The following is a 7813-nucleotide window of genomic DNA, read 5'->3' as shown; positions in this document are numbered from 1 at the left end:
ACTCAATCATCACAACCATGTCAGCTAAGAAAAAGGAGAAAGATCTGGAAAAACCTATTTAGACAAAGAGAGTGCAGGTTGTCCCCTTTTGGCTCTGTTTAGTATGTAAGAAAATCAGTTGAGTAGTAATACTGTTTCATTTGGGGTCAGCTTTTCCCTCAAATCCATTCTTCTTAAAGAGAGAGCCCTGAATACCCGACTCCTGAGGCCAAATGAAATCATCCTTAGTAATAACTAATGAATGTGGTCACAAAGAAAGGGCAAGATAGGGCTTTTTCAAGAACTTTACTGAAATGTAACCTTTGTTACCACTCTAGATGCTTGGGGTAGCTAGTTTCTAAAGATCGTCCCCCTGATTATCCCTTTTAGTATATCGTAGTGTAGCCACACTGAATCTGCACTGGGCCTGTGAATCACTCTAATAGAATATGGCACAATGTGTGTGATTTCCCAGGCTGGGCCTTGAGAGATCTACACTTTTCTCTCTCTTCACTTGGAACATTTTTTCATGCAGCCCCCTCACCATGCTTTAAGAAGCCCACATAGCGGAAAACCGAGGTGCTCCTGTCAACTACTGACAACTGCTGACCCTTGCAATAAAGGGCCAGCATCTGCTGTCAGCCATGTAACTGTACCAACTTGGACGGTCCAGCCCAGTCGAGTACCAGATGATTGCAGCCCAGATAAATATCATGGGAAACAGAAGAATGGTCTTCCAGCAATGGCCTCGGCTAATCCAGTCTACCCACAAAGTTGTTACGGATAATAAAAGCTTATTTCGTGTCATTAGGGCTTGGGATGGTTTGTTGCACGATGATGACTGGAACACACAGTCCCTCTCTGGCCCCTGGGTTTCTGCAACAGAAATGTCATTATTCTTATCATCCATTAGGGAAGGCTTCCCTTGCATCATTTGTTTCCTTTGTTGTGTTTTCCTTGCTGAAAAGGTAAAGTTAAAAAAAAATCCTAAAGCAAAATATAATTACTATGTTGACTGACCATCCCACAAAGAGCTTATGTATAAATATTATGTTTCAAATGGAAGCTATTTGGAATTAGCCTCAATCCCTTAGCAAACAAAAAAACCTCCAATGACTAGCTAATAGTGAAAATGGAAAGCTGGCGGGTAATCAGGAATTTAGAGGGGAAAAAAATGTTTATCTTGTGGCCCTTGTCACAGCTTAAAACTCAATTTGGGCTAATGTCTGTAAATGGAGAACAGCTATTAACAAATCAATTAACTAGGGTCTTGTTGGTTTTTCCAGTGTCAACTATAACTATCTGTTTGTGTGATCTGAAGTATCCTTAGATTATTTACAATCATTCCTGCTACCCAACGAAAGATAGTAAGATTGAATCTCACAAGTACATAGGAATTAGAGGACAGCTTTTATCCTAGATGTTCAGTTTCAGGCAATATTTTCAGAGACTGAGCCTTTTCTTCAACACAAAGTCTCCTTCTGAAGTTAATAAATGACAAACTTTCATCAAAAATTTTTCAGAAGAGGATAAATGTGGTCAAAAATAATGGTGATGGAAGGAGAACTGACTCTGGGTAGTGAACACACAATGTGATATATAGATGATGTAATACAGAATTGTACACCTGAAATCTATGTAACTTTACTAATCATTGTCACTCCAATAAACTTTAAAAAAAAACATTTCAAAAAGGGAAATAATTAATTTGGTCCGAGAAAATAAAATCTCTATATTCGCAGACATTTGTTCAGAATCAAGAGACAAGGGTATTTCTTTATGTTCAATTTTGTTTTTCCAGTAATTATTTTCTTACATAGGGTTTGAGAAAAACAATCTCCACTTCTGGAGGGAAACTGAAGTGGGGGACAAATAACCACTCTGCTCAAAAATGGTAACTATCTCAAAAGCACACTGTCTCTTATCAATACATAAGTCAAGGTTATTTTTCTTCATTCTACAGCTCAATCTCACCCTAATTCTGTATCTGATCATTTTTATTCCACTTTGTTATAAAAGAATCCAGGTTCCATTTTTAGTTTGAGAAAAATAGAAAACTCCCTTTCTCTAGCAAGCTGAAAAGCAGTTCTTATAACAAAACGATTACCTAATTAAAGTGCTCAATTCAATCAGTTACCAAAAGTCCAACTAAATCAAGCTGCCAACAGAAATATATTTGATAAGAAGGAGAATTAGTGAATAGATAGACACAAAGCATGAAGCTCATGCTCTCCGTTAAACTTAGGGAAGAAGTTATTTATTCTTTCCTTTAAAAGGTGCTATATCTTTCTAATGAAATATTGTTTCTTAATATGCTAATGAAGCTACATATCTGGCAGTGAGAATGTTAATACATTACATGCTAAATCAGCTCAACTAGATGTTTCCTTTGTCAATGACCTTCTAGCCATGGGTTCACGAAAGCATTGATGATGAGTCTATCATAAAACCGCCTTGGTCCTTTTCCCTTACAGTGGGGTGGTAGTGGCAGTGGTCATTCTGTGTGAATGAACATATGAACGATGAAAAGAATGCCAAACTTAGAGCAGGACAGATGTGATAGGCCTCTTTGACCAAAGAAAGATATCTGTCCACTTCCTAATCAGAAAGCCTCTTTTCTCTCTTTCTTTGAGTTCTGTGGTATTTCTTTATAATGCTCACAACATTCTTTCTATAGGCTGGAATCCTGGGCTTTTCTTATCATTTCTACTTTCAATTTAATCTACTGTTTGTTTCTGCATTGAAAGGAACATCCAGGGCACCCATCATTTCCGCCCTGCTCTGCCCGAGTTGCTGCTCCAGGAGCGGAAATGAACATGTGAACAACAGGAAAAAAAGAATATTGAACGGTACATGTCAGGCATGGTATCTACAACTAGCCAGTTGAGAGAGTAAGTACGCTGGAGAAAACACACCTGAAAAAAATCACTAGAGAGGTTGCTGAAGTCAATAAAACAAGACTGCAAAGAGTCAATCCCCGGAGCCTCACTGACCCTATTTCTGGTTCCTGTCTGCATGTAACCTTATATCTTTATAATATTTCTTTTTTTTCTGAAGTTATCTGAGAGTCTTCTACAGATGTGTGATAGTCTCCCACCTGTGAAACATTACAAACACAACTAGTACCTGTCTAGATCCTACTCAAAATTGAAAACAGCTATTCCTGAGAAATTTGGAAAGTTTACAGAAATTTATAAAATATCTACTTTGAATTGTGTGCACTATACATCTTTCTCAAAATAGTTTATAATTTTTACATTCACATTATGACGACAGTTTTTCGGTAGACAGTTGTGGTAGATATTTGACACTAATAAAGTAAAGACTTGATTTAAAGGATTCCACCTTTATGCTTTTGAAACCACCACAACACCTAAAAATTTCTCCCCAGAAGGATGAATGTATGTGCCAAGTTTTCTAATGTCTAAGAGAATTTCTTGACTTAGTCTGACTGGTACTCATAATATCCATTCATTTTCCGGCACTATCATTCATATCTTTTTAAATATACCAATGTATTTTTACAAATCCAAAATATGTTTGGGAAATTTCTGTGAGATTATTTCCTACTCTACCTGAGAGCCCTTTGAAGTCAGTGGGAGCTTTGAGCTTGAATCAGCCCCATGGAGTGAGAAACCAGAAGACAAATGGGGCCAAAACAAAAATATTCAAACATATAGAGTGAGGCTTTCCTATGTATAATGTGTCCCAAAGGGCTGAGCTCAGAAACTGTTCTAATGAGAGAATTCTTCAAGGAAAAAGAAAAATAATTCCAAAGTGTGACCAACAGCTAGTCAAAAGGAGAAAATAGGTAATTTAAAATGAATTTTAATGAACACTAATTCCATGTTCCATGAATGTTATAAAATTTGTTGGAAAGAAGAAAATTTAGCCTTCATTGTAGTTAAAATACAAAGTTGCTCAGAAAGCATGATTTTAAACTTAAAAGATCCTCTCATTTCCCCTCCCAATTCTCTATTTCTATCTCATCCCTACTTATAGCTAAAACTTCACTCTTAGTAATTCCTTTCGGTTAGACCCCTTTGGTGACCTTTTATAAGGCAAATTTTCTAGGAACAACGTGCTGGGCTCTTGGGGACAGGGGCATTTTGGGTGGTACTCTAAAGAGTAAATGATGAATGGTGAGCAGTAAATGGGCTGAATGTTGTCTCCTCGAAAAATTCTTACGTTGGAGCCCTAACCCCTAATGTGACTGTATTTGGAGACAGGGCCTCTAAGGAGGTAATTAAGGTTAAATGAGAACATAAGGGTGGGGCCCTGATCCCATAGGATTTGTGTCCCTATAAAAAGAAACATCAGTGAGTCTTCCTCTCTCTCTCCTTGCAAACACAAAGAGGTCATGTGTGCACATGGCAGCTACCTGCAAAACAAGAGAAGAGACCTCAGAATAAAACCTACCTTGCTGGCACCTTGATCTTGGACTTCTCTGCCTCCAGAACTATAAGAAATAAATATTTGTTGTTTAAGCCACTCAGTCTGTTGTATTTTGTCTGAGTTGATTAAGACAGGTGATAATAAGGCAAGGAGAAGTATCTTATAGAGCAGAGTGAGGGGAGGACTCCCTTAGCAGTGCACATAACAGGTGTAGGAAATGTGTTTGAAAATACAGTTATCCTTCCAGAGAGTAAGTTTCTTCATTTTCCTGCTGTCTTTCCTGAAGTCATGTTGGAATCACTATTAAGAATTCCTGTCCAGGCCATATCACACTCTACTCATTGAGATCTTCTGGAGTCTACTCACACTATGGGCCTGTGGTATAATAAAGAATAAATATTTGGTCTTTGTTCACAGTTCTTGGTAGGGAGCTCATAAAACCCTTAGAATTTCCTGAGCAATGCATGTCTAATGTATGCTAATGAGATGACACTGGCACAGAAGCCCCTTGATAGCTAGCTTCAAGATGGGAGCTGGTCATGACAAAAGCCAACTAGATGATTAGAGGGTTAAAGCATTCAGCTCTACCTCCTGACCTCTGAGGAAGAGGAGAGATTGAATTCAAGCACCAATAGCCATTGATTTAATCAATCACACAATAAGGTAATGTGGAGAAAAATCCCTAAACAATAGAGTTTGGAGAGATCCCAAGTTGGTGGGCATATCTGTATGCCAGGAGAGTAACACAGCCCAACTCTACTGAAACAGAGTTTCCTATGCTTGTGAGCCTCCAGATCTTACCGTGTGTATTTCTTCACCTGGCTGTTCACTTATATTCTTTATAATAAACTGTAATAGTAAGAGCAGAACTTTCTTGAGTTCTTTGAGCCATCCTAGTGAATTATCGAAACTGAGGGGTACCACAGGAACCCCTGAAGTGGTAGTTGGCCTTGCAGAAGTATAGATTGCCTGAGAAACTTATTATCAGATGGTATCTAAAGTTGGAACAGTGTTGTGTTAACATGTGGGATCTGCACAAACTCTTAGAGTTAGTGTCAGAATGGAATTGTTGGACATCCAGTTGATATCAGAGACTTAGTTGGTATGTGGGAAAATGACACCTAGAACTCTTACTTATATGTGACAGTTCCATTTTGGGAACAGATTGTGTGACGAATAGACATTTAACCCAAGTGGGGTCAATCAGATTTTCTTTCAAGTGACTGTCTAAAAACACTAGGCAATTTTAATTGGCCTTGTAAACTGATGACATAAAGACTCTGAGTTGTACCATCTCTATGCTCTACACTATGCATGTGGCACCCAAAAAAGCAGTCTACAGTCAGAAAGCAATAAAGCAAATTCATGAAAGGAAGACCCTGTGGCTTCAGACAGACAGAAAGAGTGAAATACACAGGGTGGTTGCCTTAAATCCTGCCAACTTTCCAATTCCAGGGTTCCCTCCCTTGTGAGACCTGACTGCAGTTCCTGGTTTTGAGTTTCCTGAGTTTTCACATATTCTTATAACAAAACTCTTCTTTTTTGTTTAAGTTTGTAAAGGTTTATGTCCTTTCAAACAAAGTCCTAAGATGATGACTAGAATTACAATAATAGTGATGACAATGATGATGTGAATAATTAATATCTAATGTGTGCATACTATGTTCCAAACTCTCTCCAAAACACTTCACTAAAAATTAAACACAATGTTAATTGGTAACATAAAAACAGTTTGAGAATGTAAAACTTATTGGTAAAGGCAAATATATAGTTAAGTTCAAAATACACTAATATTGTAACTCTAGTATAAAGGTGAAAACACAAAAGTATCCAAAATAACTATAACTACAAAATTTGTTAATTTTGTACACATTGCAAAATGATGCAAACTGTGGTATCAAAAAAAATGATGGTGGAAAAATGTAGAGCTTTGGATAGATTTGAAGTTGTTATCAACTTAAAATAGACTGTTATCAATATATCTTTAGGTAAGCTTCATAGTAACCACGAAGCCAAAACCTATAGTAGGTACACAAAAGACAAAGAAAAAGGAATCAAAACATACCTTATAGAAAATCATCAAATCACAAGGGAAGAGAGCAAGAGAGGAATAAAAGGAGAGTCAACAGAACTAGAGAACAGTCAGAAAACAATTAACAAAACGGCAATAGTAAGTACTTACCTATTAATAATTATTTTACCTGTAAATGGACTAGGTATTCCAATCAAAAGATGTAGAATATCTAAGTGAATTTTTAAAAAGCAACCATATGGTGCCTACAAGAGACTCACTTTAGCTTTAAGTACACACATACAGTGAAAGTAAAGGGATGGAAAAATATATTCCATGAAAATGGAAACAAAAAACATAAGGGGTAGCTATGCTTTTATCAGACAAAACAGACTTCAAGCCAAAAACTCAGAAGACAAAGAAAGTAATTATGTAATGACAAAGAGGTCAATTCATCAAGAGGATATAATAATTACAAATATTTATGCACCCAATATCAGAGTACCAAATATACAAAGCAAATATTAACAGATCTGAAGGGAGAAATAGATAGTAATAGAATAACAATAGAAGACTTCAATACCCCCACTTTCAAGAATAAATCAGAAAGAAAATCAATAAGGACACATTGGACTTAAACTATACAGTAGACCACATGACTCTATCAGACATATACAGAACATTCCATCCAACAGCAGTAGAATATATGTTCATCTCAAGAGCACATGGAATATTCCCAGGATAGATCATATGTTAGGCCACAAAACAAGTCTTAATAAATTTATGAAGATTGAAATTATATCAAGCACCTTCTCCAACCACAATCGTATGAAACTAGTAATCAATTACAAGAAGAAAACTGGAAAATTCACAAATATATGGAGATTAAACAACATATTCCTGAACAATCAATGAGTCATAAAAGAAATGAAAAGGGAAATCAAAAAATGTCTTGAAAAATTTCACCTCACAACTATCACCCTGTATCTGTTTATTAGAATAGCTATCACCAAAAAGATAATACTATTAGGTTGATGCAAAAGAAATTGTGGTTTTTACAATTACTTTTAACTTTTTAAACCACAATTACTTTTGCACCAACCTAATACATAACAACTGTTGGCAAGGATGTGGAGAAAAGGGAAGCCTTGTGGACTGTTGTGGAAATATAAATTGGTGCAGCCACCATGGAAAACAGTATGATGGTTCCTCAAGAAATTAAAAATCAAATTACCATATGATCCAGCAATCCCACTTCTGGATATGTATTCAAAGACAAGAAAACCATATCTCAAAAAGATATCTGCACTCCTATGTTCACTGCAACATTATTCAAAACAGCCAAGGTATAGAAACAACCTAAATGTCTATCAACAGATTAATGGATAAGAAAAATGTGGTATTTGAGGTCCGACAATTAAGTTCGTG

This window comes from Rhinolophus hipposideros (genome assembly GCF_964194185.1).
Source record: "Rhinolophus hipposideros genome assembly, chromosome: 1".
NCBI classification, from domain to species: domain Eukaryota; kingdom Metazoa; phylum Chordata; class Mammalia; order Chiroptera; family Rhinolophidae; genus Rhinolophus; species Rhinolophus hipposideros.
Note: the sequence above shows the minus strand (reverse complement) of the source record.